Raw genomic sequence first — 12,075 nt, forward strand, 5'->3', positions numbered from 1 at the left:
ACCATGGCACAGACAGACACACACACCAGACAGACACACACACCATGACACAGACAGACAGACACCATGACACAGACAGACACGCACACCAGACAGACAGACACACACATACACACCATGACACAGACAGACACACACACCATGACACAGACAGACAGACACCATGACAGACAGACACACACACCAGACAGACAGACACCATGACACAGACAGACAGACACACACACCAGACAGACAGACACACACACCATGACACAGACAGACACCATGACACAGACAGACACCATGACACAGACAGACAGACACACCATAACAGACAGACAGACACACCATAACAGACAGACAAACTCACACTGACACACATTACTCCTACCTGCCAGGGGGTCATGCCGTGCAGACGGCTGTCTGTGCTGGAGCACCGGTGGTGGCGGCCCCTGGGGGATGTCTGCTGGCGGCCGCTGGGGGAGGTCTGCTGGCAGCCGCTGGGGGAACTGCGCTGTCTCTGCTCTCCCGCGCTGCTGAATGAGACCGGGGCCGGAATATGGGCCTCCACACTCTGTAGGTGCTGAACGTTCCCCATAGAGATACATTGATTTAATGCATCTCTATGAGGAGATGCTGATTGGTGTAACGTTTTACAGCCAATCCAATGGCAAAGCATTGGATTGGCTGAGATCATCAAGCTTGATAATCTCAGCCATAGAGGCAGACACAGACAGACAGACACACACACCAGACAGACAGACACCATGACACAGACAGACAGACAGACACCATGACACAGACAGACAGACACACCATAACAGACAGACAAACACACACTGACACGCATTACTCCTACCTGCCAGGGGGTCGTGCAGTGCAGACGGCTGTCTGTGCTGGAGCACCGGTGCTGGCGGCCGCTGGGGGAGGTCTGCTGGCGGCCGCTGGGGGAACTGCGCTGTCTCTGCTCTCCCACCCTCGCGCGCTGCTGAATGAGACCGGGGCCGGAATATGGGCCTCCACACTCTGTAGGTGCTGAACGTTCCCCATAGAGATACATTGGAGGTCTGCTGGCGGCCGCTGGGGGAACTGCGCTGTCTCTGCTCTCCCGCCCTCGCGCTCTGCTGAATGAGACCGGGGCCGGAATATGACGTCATATTCCGGCCCCGGTCTCATTAAGCTGCACGCTGGGGAGCAGGCCCAGGTGGCTGCCTGGCTCCAGGTGCCGACGGCCCACCGGGAAATTTCCCGGTATCCCGGTGGGCCAGTCCGGCCCTGAGTGGAAGCGTCATCCTCCCTGCCTAATGGTTCAAATGTTAATTTGAATTCCTCAAGGAATTCCTGGTAGTTGTGTGTGAGATACTCCTATTACTCTCCCATAATAGATTGGCCCAAGCTAAGGCTTTACCTTTAAGTTGATTCATTAGGTAACCAATCTTAGCTCTATCTGAGTGAAACCATACCGGTGAAGCCTCAAAATGATATTCAATTTGATTCAGGAATCCCTGGCATTCTTGAATATTTCCATCAAAATGCGGGGGAGGAGATAGGGAGATAGTAGGTGCCTTAAGAACTATAGTTGGAGGTACACGAGGCGGAGGTGTCATAGTTGGAGAAGTCATAGGTTGCAGATGCGCTGTGCAAGTAAGTAGCAAACTGAAAGCCTGGGCAAATTGGTCCATACGGTGATCATTCTCCTCTAGCTTTCTTTTGCAAGCTGCTATGTGCTGACACAATTCTACAGGATCTATGGCCAAGTCGTAATGTCAGGATTACTAATTGATCCAGCACGTAGAATTGTGTCTCACCCAGGACTCAAAGGTAACATATTACCGGGCTTTAGAATGGCCGGACTTAACACACCAAAGAATAGTCAGGATACTTGCCGAGGTCGAGGGGTACAGAATGAGACACAACAATAAGGGAAAGCCAGAAGTCAGGGATACCAGAATACAGCAAAGTCAGAACAAAGCCAAAGTCCAATACCAGAAATAAACGCTCAGGAACACACTCTCGGACAACCACTAGGGAAACCATGACAAGTCATTTTGAGCTTACACCCTGTTCCAAATTATTATGCAAATGATATTTTTTCTCATTTACCTAAATCATTTATGTAAATAACAATCAGCATAATTCTCAACTATTAAGAGTACATTTCAAATTTTATTGAACAAACCTCCTAATGATAACAGTATTTTTTTTTAAACATAAACTTACAATGCACTGTTCCAAATTATTACACACAATAAGTTTCAAAACACTTTATAGGTTGTAAAGAACTGAAAATTGTCATTTGTTGTGTTTGCAGCAAATTTACTGGAATCAAAAGCTATTTCAATCAAACTTATAACAACATTTTAAACATTTTAACAGGTCACGTTACATTTTAACATAGGACCCCTTATTTGATAGCAGCTTCACAAGTCTTGCATCCATTGAACTTGTGAGTTTTTGGACAGTTTCTGCTTGAATTTGTTTGCAAGATGTCAGAATAGCCTCCCAGAGCTGCTGTTTGGATGTAAACTGCCTCCCACCCTCATAGATCTTTTGCTTGAGGATGTTCCAAATGTTCTCAATAGGATTGAGGTCATGGGGAGGATGGAGGCCACACCATGACTTTCTCTCCTTTTATCCCCATAGCAGCCATTGATGCAGAGGTATTCTTTGCAGCATGAGATGATGCATTGTCATGCATGAAGATGATTTTAATACGGAAAGCATAGTTCTTCCTTCTGTACCAGGGAAGAAAGTGGTCAGTCAGAAACTCCACATACTTTGCAGAGGTCATCTTTACACCTTCTGGGACCCTAAAGGTGCCGACTAGCTCTCTTCCCATGATTCCGGCCCAAAACATGACTCCACCACAGCCTTGCTGACGTCGCAGCCTTGTTGGAACAGGGTGGCCGTCCACCAATCATCCACTACTCCATCCATCTGGACCATCCAGGGTTGCACGGCATTCATCAGTGAACAGGACTGTTTGAAAACTAGTCTTCATGTATTTTTCTGCCCAATGCAGCCATTTCTGCTTGTAAGCATTGGTTAGTGGTGGGCAAATAGAAGGTTTATGCACAGTTGCAAGACTCTGGAGGACTCTACACCTTGATGTCCGTGGGACTCCAGAGGCACCAGCAGCTTCAAATATCTGTTTGCTGCTATGTAATGGTATTTTAGCAGCTGCTCTCTTGATCCGATGCATGGATATGGCAGTAATCTTCCACAATGTGCCTTTATCTGCACAAACCCGTCTGTGCTCTGAATCAGCCACAAATCTCTTAATAGTGCGATGAAATATCTAATGTTTTCATACCTCGTCCAAGGCATTGAACTATTTCACTCTTTTCAGCAGCAGAGAGATCCTTTTTCTTCCCCATATTGCATGAAAATGGTGCTCTGCTTAATAATGTGGAACACCCTCCTTTAGTAGTTTTTCCTTAAATTGGGCTCACCTGGCAATCTAATTATCACAGGTGTCAGAGATTGTTTTCAGTGATCAAAAGAGCCCTGAAACACAATGCCATCCATGAGTTAAACTGAAAAACAAAATATGTAATCTTTGTGACACTTAAATAGAATTTGTATAATAATTTGGAACACGGAAAGCATAGTTCTTCCTTCTGTACCAGGGAAGAAAGTGGTCAGTCAGAAACTCCACATACTTTGCAGAGGTCATCTTTACACCTTCTGGGACCCTAAAGGTGCCGACTAGCTCTCTTCCCATGATTCCGGCCCAAAACATGACTCCACCACAGCCTTGCTGACGTCGCAGCCTTGTTGGAACAGGGTGGCCGTCCACCAATCATCCACTACTCCATCCATCTGGACCATCCAGGGTTGCACGGCATTCATCAGTGAACAGGACTGTTTGAAAACTAGTCTTCATGTATTTTTCTGCCCAATGCAGCCATTTCTGCTTGTAAGCATTGGTTAGTGGTGGGCAAATAGAAGGTTTATGCACAGTTGCAAGACTCTGGAGGACTCTACACCTTGATGTCCGTGGGACTCCAGAGGCACCAGCAGCTTCAAATATCTGTTTGCTGCTATGTAATGGTATTTTAGCAGCTGCTCTCTTGATCCGATGCATGGATATGGCAGTAATCTTCCACAATGTGCCTTTATCTGCACAAACCCGTCTGTGCTCTGAATCAGCCACAAATCTCTTAATAGTGCGATGAAATATCTAATGTTTTCATACCTCGTCCAAGGCATTGAACTATTTCACTCTTTTCAGCAGCAGAGAGATCCTTTTTCTTCCCCATATTGCATGAAAATGGTGCTCTGCTTAATAATGTGGAACACCCTCCTTTAGTAGTTTTTCCTTAAATTGGGCTCACCTGGCAATCTAATTATCACAGGTGTCAGAGATTGTTTTCAGTGATCAAAAGAGCCCTGAAACACAATGCCATCCATGAGTTAAACTGAAAAACAAAATATGTAATCTTTGTGACACTTAAATAGAATTTGTATAATAATTTGGAACAGGGTGTAAATAAGTGCTTTACATTTCTGATTGGCCGAGATTGACCTTTGACCCCAAAACGTGCGCGCGCGTCTTCCTGCGTAACTTCATACGCGCCGACGTCGTCATTAACGTGTGTAGACGTGGTGCTATAATTTGGCATGTATCCGCAGCGGCCGATGTCCATTAACCCCTTAAGACCGCAGGACGTACTATGACGTCCTTATTTTGGTGGCTCTAAAAGCCGCAGGACGTCATAGTACGTCCTGCGATCTTATGTACTTACCCGGTCGCCGGCGATCCCACGCCGGCGATCGCGGTATGGGGGACTTACCTGGGAGCCCAGGGAGTCCCCCTGCGTCCTCTTCAGCCGCCCAGGGCCATGTGATCGCGAGGTCCTTGCGAGGACCCCGCGATCACATGGACGGCATAGCCGTCCAAGGCATTGCCAGCAGGGGGAGTGCCTGTAATGACAGGTACTCCCCCTGCTGTCTGAAAAAAAAATTAAAAATGTTAAAACAGTGTAAAAATAAATTATATATACTTAGATCATATATATATTTATTATATATATGATCTAAGTATATATATACACACATATACACACATACACATAAATATGCATACACTGTCTACGTGTATTTTAATATTAATATATACATAATTATATATATATATTAATATCAAAATACACGTACAATGATATTGATTAAATATATATATATAATTTTCATTATATATATATTTATATATAATAAAAAATAAATAAATATATAAATACGTTAAAAAAATAAATAAAAAAATAATAAAAAAATAATAAAAAAAAAATAGATAAAAAATATATAAACATGCGTAATTTCGTTCTAACTGTATTTTAAAATTAATATATATATATTGATATCAAAATACATGTAGAACGAAATAATATATATATCTATATACATAAGTATATACGTATATATCACTATGTATATACCTATATATAAATAAAAATAATTAAAAAAAATTATATACATATATATACACACATATATATACACACATATATATATAATAATTCTACGCATATATTTATGTAATAATTTTACATAATTAGGTCATTTTATTAATTACAATTTGCAGGACCTGCCTGCCAACCCAGGCCAAAAGTTCAGGGAATTACATTGTCTAGCACTATATTTAACTCTGTAACTTTCCAAGACACCATGAAACCTGTACATGGGGGGTACTGTTTTACTCGGAAGACTTCGCTGAACACAAATATTAGTGTTTCAAAACAGTAAAATATATTACAACGACGATATCGTCAGTGACAGTGACATTTTTTGCATTTTTCACACACAAATGGCACTTACACTGACGATATAATTGTTGTGATACGTTTTACTGTTTTGAAACACTAATATTTGTGTTCAGCGAAGTCTCCTGAGTATAACAGTACCCCTCATGTACAGGTTTTATGGTGTTTTCAAAAGTTACAGAGTCAAATATAAGGTTTGCGTTTCAGTTTTTTCACATTAAAATTCGCCAGGTTGCCTTTGAGACCGTATGGTAGCCCAGGAATGAAAATTATCCCCATGATGGCATACCATTTGCAATAGTAGACAACCCAGGGTATTGCAAATAGGGTATGTTCAGTTTTTTTAGTAGCCACTTAGTCACAAACACTGGCCAAAATTTGCGTTCAAATTAGTTTTTTGCATTTTCAAATATTAACACTAACTTTGGCCAGTGTTTGTGACCAAGTGGCTACTAAAAAAGACTGGACATACTCAATTTGCAATACCTTAGGTTGTCTACTTTTGCAAATGGTATGCCATCATGGGGGTAATTCTTATTTCTGGGCTACCATATGGTCTCAAAGGCAACGTAACCAATCTGGCGAATTTCAATGTAAAAAAACTGAAATATGTAACACGCTATATTTGACCCTGTAACTACCCAAAACACCATAAAACCTGAACATAGGGGGTACTGTTTTACACGCGAGACATCGCTGAATACAAATGTGTGTATTGTATTGCAGTAAAAGCAAACAGTATTATGACATTCACAGTTAGAATGTCACGTAGAACTAAAAAAAATTTAAAAAATTCTTATTTTCTCCCATTTTTAAATATTTTTTTCATATTAAATTATGTTCCATACCTAAATATTTGATGTTAAACGAAAGCCCCGTTTCCCCTGAATAAAATGATATATAATAATGGGGGGTGCATTTAATATGAAAGAGGTGAATTATGGTTGGACAGACATATAGCGCAAATGCCAGGTTTTGTTTACGTTTTTTTGGATCACAACTTGTACATTTGGCTGCGGTCTTAAGGGGTTAACATGTTGCAAGGGTTCATTTGTACAGATGCACGCTGCTGGGCGCAAATACCTCAAGGTGAGGAGGAATATGTTACACACACTCACCAACAGACACACATGATCTCCCTAACAGACACACAAACAGACTCACCAACAGACACACACACTAATACACTAACTCTCACCAACAGACACACTAATGTACTCACAAACAGACAAACACACACACACAGTTTTTTTTTTGTTTTGTTTTTTAATCCACCCAGCCGTCATACCTTTGATGGAGTGCTGGAATGGATTCTCCATTTCTCTGGGGTTCAGTGGGGATCCTTTAATGGACAGGCGTGCAGTAAATTTATGTGGTGAGGAAGCTCTGATCTCCCTGCTCAGCTCCCTTGCGTGCCTCTCAGTGATGCAAGGGAGCTGAGCAGGAAAAGCTCAGGGGAGCGTTTTCCCTTGCCACCCCCTCCCACATCAGGTATATGCCAGTGTCTGGAGGGCCTGAGGTGGCCAGCTGGCCAGCTCTTGGGCCCCCCCACTCCCGTGGAAGGGCTGACAAGACATCTGATGGGGCCCCCCTGAAAGTGTCGCCCAAGGCAAATGCCTTGTCAGCCTTGCGCTGGTCCTGTGAATGCTCTCTTTTTGTTGTTTGATGGCTTTTACCAGATATTTGACACACTGACTAGTACCCTACATTGACAGGGGCTCCAGTTGTTTGTTTATAAATATACACTGATCAGCCACAACATTAAAACCACCTGCCTAATATTCTCTATGTTACCCTCGTGTTGCCAAACAGTTCCTTGTTGTCAAGGCATGAACTTAACAAGACCTATGAACATGTCCTGTGGTATCTGGCACCAAGATATTAGCAGCAGCAGATCCCTTAAGTCCAGCAAGTGGCGAAATGGGGCCTCCATGGATCAGATTTGTGGTTTCAGCCATTGGATTTAGACCTGGGGAATTTGGAGGCAAAGGCAACACCTTGGATTCTTTGTCCTATTCCTCAAAACATTTCTGAACATTTTGTTCAGTGTGGCAAGGAGCATTATCCTCCAAAAAGAGGCCACTGCCATCAGGGAACAATGTTTCCACTAGGAGTGCAACTGATTTGCAACCATTTCTAGGTAGGTGGTATAGTTTAAAGCAAGCAAGTCAAACTCAAAAGCTAGCATGGGTCAAATAAACAAGGTTTAAGCTTATGTGTCCTGCAAAACATAGGTTTGTTTTGAAATGTCCAATATGAGAAAAAAACAGCATCCCTCTCTACTAAACCCCAGCCCCCCCTATGCTAAATCCCACTCGCCCCCCTCTCCTAAGTCCCAGCACCCCCCTCTACTAAACCTCAGCCCTTGCTTAAAAAGGTGGCGCATGTTGACGTCACGTCTTAATGTGAAGTGGCCTTGCGTGCCTCTGTGCACCTCCAGTTCCTCCACTCTCCAACTGCAGCCATCGCAACACTGACCAACACACACTCACTGACAGACACACACTCACTAACAGACACGCTCACTGACAGACACACACACTCTCTCTCTCGGACAAACACACACACACACCCACCCACCCACACACACACACTCACTCTTTCACTAACAGACACACACACTCACTGACTGACAGACACACACTCACACACTCACTGGCAGGCACACACACACTGACAGGCACACACACACACTCCCTGACACACACACACACACATTTACACATTCTTGCACACACTCACATAATTTTATTTATTGTTCCCAACCTTTGGGAGCTGGTGTGGGGCCTCTCCCTCGGGTCCAGTGGGGATCTTCTTTTGGGAGGTCTCCTACCTGCTCCTCAATGCTCCCTCACGCGCGCAGTTTAGTGATTCTCGTTGCTGGAATGATGTCATATTCCTGCACCTGGCATCACTATAGACAGTGCTCGCGAGGGAGCAGTGAGAAGAAGGAAGATTGAGCTCCCTCGCTGCTGCCAGCGACCTCTCCTCCCCAACCGGGTAAATTTGAGCAGAGTAGACACCTGCCTTAGTAAGCATGTCAAACTCGCGGCTTGCCGGGCTGCAAAGATATTCATTGTGAGCCACATGTGGCCCGCAGGGCGCGAGTATGACATGCTTGTTTTAGTTATTAAAGCGGTTTATTGTTACATACATATGGTTACATACATTGGTTTTCTGAGAAGAACATACATCTTATAGCGGATTGCATGTATTGGTTATAATAGACATTTTGACAATTGTAAATTGGAGCGGGCACTCTCCAACAATGGTCTCCATAAGATTACTGCGGGCCCATCAGTTTTTGGTTGGTGTGTTTTTGCGAGGGCACAACTAGTATTTGTAACTACACCCGCCGAACATTTGTGCAGATCAACATGAACATTAACATACATCGGAACTGAACTATTTCCTGTTATGGATTTAACTGTGTGATTGCTGGCTTCCAACTTGATACCTCACTTATTGATAAGAGTTATATCGGACCATTCCTCCCATTTTTGTGTAGCTGGGGGCAGTGTAATGAAATTGCTTGTAGGCCATCGTGTACGGACTGTCTATGACTAGTTGCGTGTACTGCAGGAGCGAGTGTGTATTTCCCCCTCTGTGTGTGCATCTCGTATTGTCAGATGTCCTACCGAGGGTCTATGTCATATGTTGCAAATTCTTGCATGATTGCCTGTAGGGATGTGTGCAGGTTCGTCACCGAAAACAGAAGATCATCGGCATATGCGGATATTTTACTTTCTCATTCCGGTATTTTCCTTTATTGCATTGAGGAATGGTTACAGGCTGATGACAAAGAGTAGGGAGTGATAAGGGGCATCCCTGTCGGGTCCCGTTTTGTATGTTGAATGGTTGGGAGAGAGTTCCGTTCACACATACTTAAGCTGCTGGTTTACAGTAGAGGGCTTGTACCCATGATAACAACTCGGGGTCCAAAGCCCACCTGTCAAAGCGACATCGTGAGAAATGACCAATCCACCCTGTTAAAACGCCTTCTCTGTATCCGTCGATATCAGCAATGACGGGAACGATTGCTTCCTGGCCACGTGTATCAAGTTTATCACCTTCACCGTGTTGTCGCGGGCCTCCCTCCCTTTGATAAATGCCACTTGATCTGGGTGTATAAGCCCCGGTAGGAAGGGTTGGATGCGGAGATCTAGTATCTTCGTGAAAGGTTTCAGGTCGGCGTTTAACAGGGAGATCAGTCTACAGCTGGCGCACTCCGTTGGGTCCTTTCCAGTCGAGAATAGGATTTGTGTGCAGTCGAGTAGAAGGTGTAGTCCTTAGCAGCATAGTGTAGCGTGCGGTCTATAGCAGGTGCACTCCGTTGGGTCCTTTCCAGTCGAATGGTTGGGAGAGAGTTCCGTTCACACATACTTGAGCTGCTGGTTTACAGTAGAGGGCTTGTACCCATGATAACATGTGGGGTCCAAAGCCCACCTGTCGAAGTGACATTGTGAGGAATGACCAATCCACCCTGTCAAAACGCCTTCTCCGTATCCGTCGATATCAGCAATGCCAGGGACGATTGCTTCTGGGCCACGTGTATCAAGTTTATCACCTTCGCCGTGTTGTCGCGGGCCTCCCTCCCTTTGATAAATCCCCCTTGATCTGGGTGTATAAGCCCCGGTAGGAACGGTTGGATGCGGAGAGCTAGTATCTTCGTGAAAGGTTTCAGGTCGGCGTTTAACAGGGAGATCGGTCTATAGCTGGCGCACTCCGTTGGGTCCTTTCCAGTCGAGAATAGGATTTGTGTGCAGTCGAGTAGAAGGTGTAGTCCTTAGCAGCATAGTGTAGCTTGCACCAGCAGTCCATTAGCAGATGTTCATGCAGCAGGGCTTTGGTGCCCCGTATGATATGATCCGGGAGTGTCGTCGTCCCGGAGGATGTGTCCATTTGTGGGTCCATAGGGACCCTGAAATCTCCCCCCAGCACGATTGTGCCTTCTCCGAATGATTCCAAGGCTCTAAGTGTAGCCTTTAGGAAGGATTTCTGTCCTTTGTTCGGGAGGTATAAGTTTGAGAAGGTAAACTTCACTTGGTGAATTGTGCCCTTCAGGAAGAAGTATCTTCCCTGCGAATCTGATTGCTCCGCCTGTTTCCGAAAGGGAACGTCTGCCGAGAATAGAATCACCACCCCCTTAGACTTGGAGGCAGGGGTTGTTTGCAAAAAATCCCGTCTGGTAATATTTGTTAGAGAACCTTGGTGCCTGGGTTGAAAGGAAGTGGGTTTCCTGGAAAAACGCGACTGACACTTTCCACGCCTTTAGTTCTCGAAGCGCATGTGCTCGTTTCTGTGGAGAGTTAAGTCCCCTCACGTTGATTGTGTAGAACACCATCCCCTCCCCAGGATCCCTCCCCACCAGGGGGCGGGGGTCGCGATGTGGCAGCATTCGGCGGTCATGGTGGGGGGAGGGGTACTGAAATGGAGTGGAGAGAGCGGCAGGGAGGCGCCAGACAAAAGGGGAGGCAAGGAAAGAAAAGGGGAGGCAAGGAAAGGGGAGGCAAGGTAAGAAAGAAAGAGAAAAGGCAAGGAAAGAAAGAAAGAGAAAAAGGAGAGGAAAAAAAAATAGTCGGGAAGGGGAAGGAAAGCGGGTGAGCCGGCTGGCTGTAAAGTACCGCTTAAGGCGGTCTAAGTAGGGGCAATGTGCCTCTGGGCCCGAAGGTGCAGTTGATGTTTTCTCCCTCCAACCTCGAGGCCTCAGGATTGTGGCAGTACGCTCGTGGGGTGGTTTCTAGGTCTCTAGGGAGTCAAAGATAGCTGACCGTCCCCGATGCCCTGGGTTTCGGTCAAGAAAATTCAGGAGATAATAAAAAAATAATAATAATTTTGGCATAAAAGAATAATGGCGTCACAGCCATTCCATGGGTTTAATAGTGTGGTTAAACCTGTCTGGGCTATCTTGTCTGGTTAAAAGTAGCTATAGTCAGTATAGTTGTCTGTCCCCGCTTAACCCCTGTCAGTCCCCGAGTGTGATCTCTCATCTTGTGGACCATCGTGTGTGTTTTGTGTGACCCATTTTTTTCAAATTTATCAGTACAATACAGTACAGGGCCCGTAGCACATTTGTGGCTGAGCTCACCATGGTAAGGGAGCTGTTTGGCAGCGAAAGTAGTGAGAGCCTGTGATATCATTGTCTGGCCCTGCAGGGGAGCCTACGCAGGCATTGCTGCTAAGAGATATAAAGCCTGTAGCTGGTCCTTCTAGGTACCTGTGCGTGTGCCCCTGGCATTGCTACGCAGTAATAAGCGTTTGTAGTAGTGTGTGCCTGTGGTGTTGCAATGGACATTTTGACATCAGTTACCTGTGATTATGTAAGATTGTG

The sequence above is a fragment of the Pelobates fuscus genome, chromosome 5 (assembly GCF_036172605.1).
Source record: "Pelobates fuscus isolate aPelFus1 chromosome 5, aPelFus1.pri, whole genome shotgun sequence".
In the NCBI taxonomy this organism is placed as follows: Eukaryota; Metazoa; Chordata; class Amphibia; order Anura; family Pelobatidae; genus Pelobates; species Pelobates fuscus.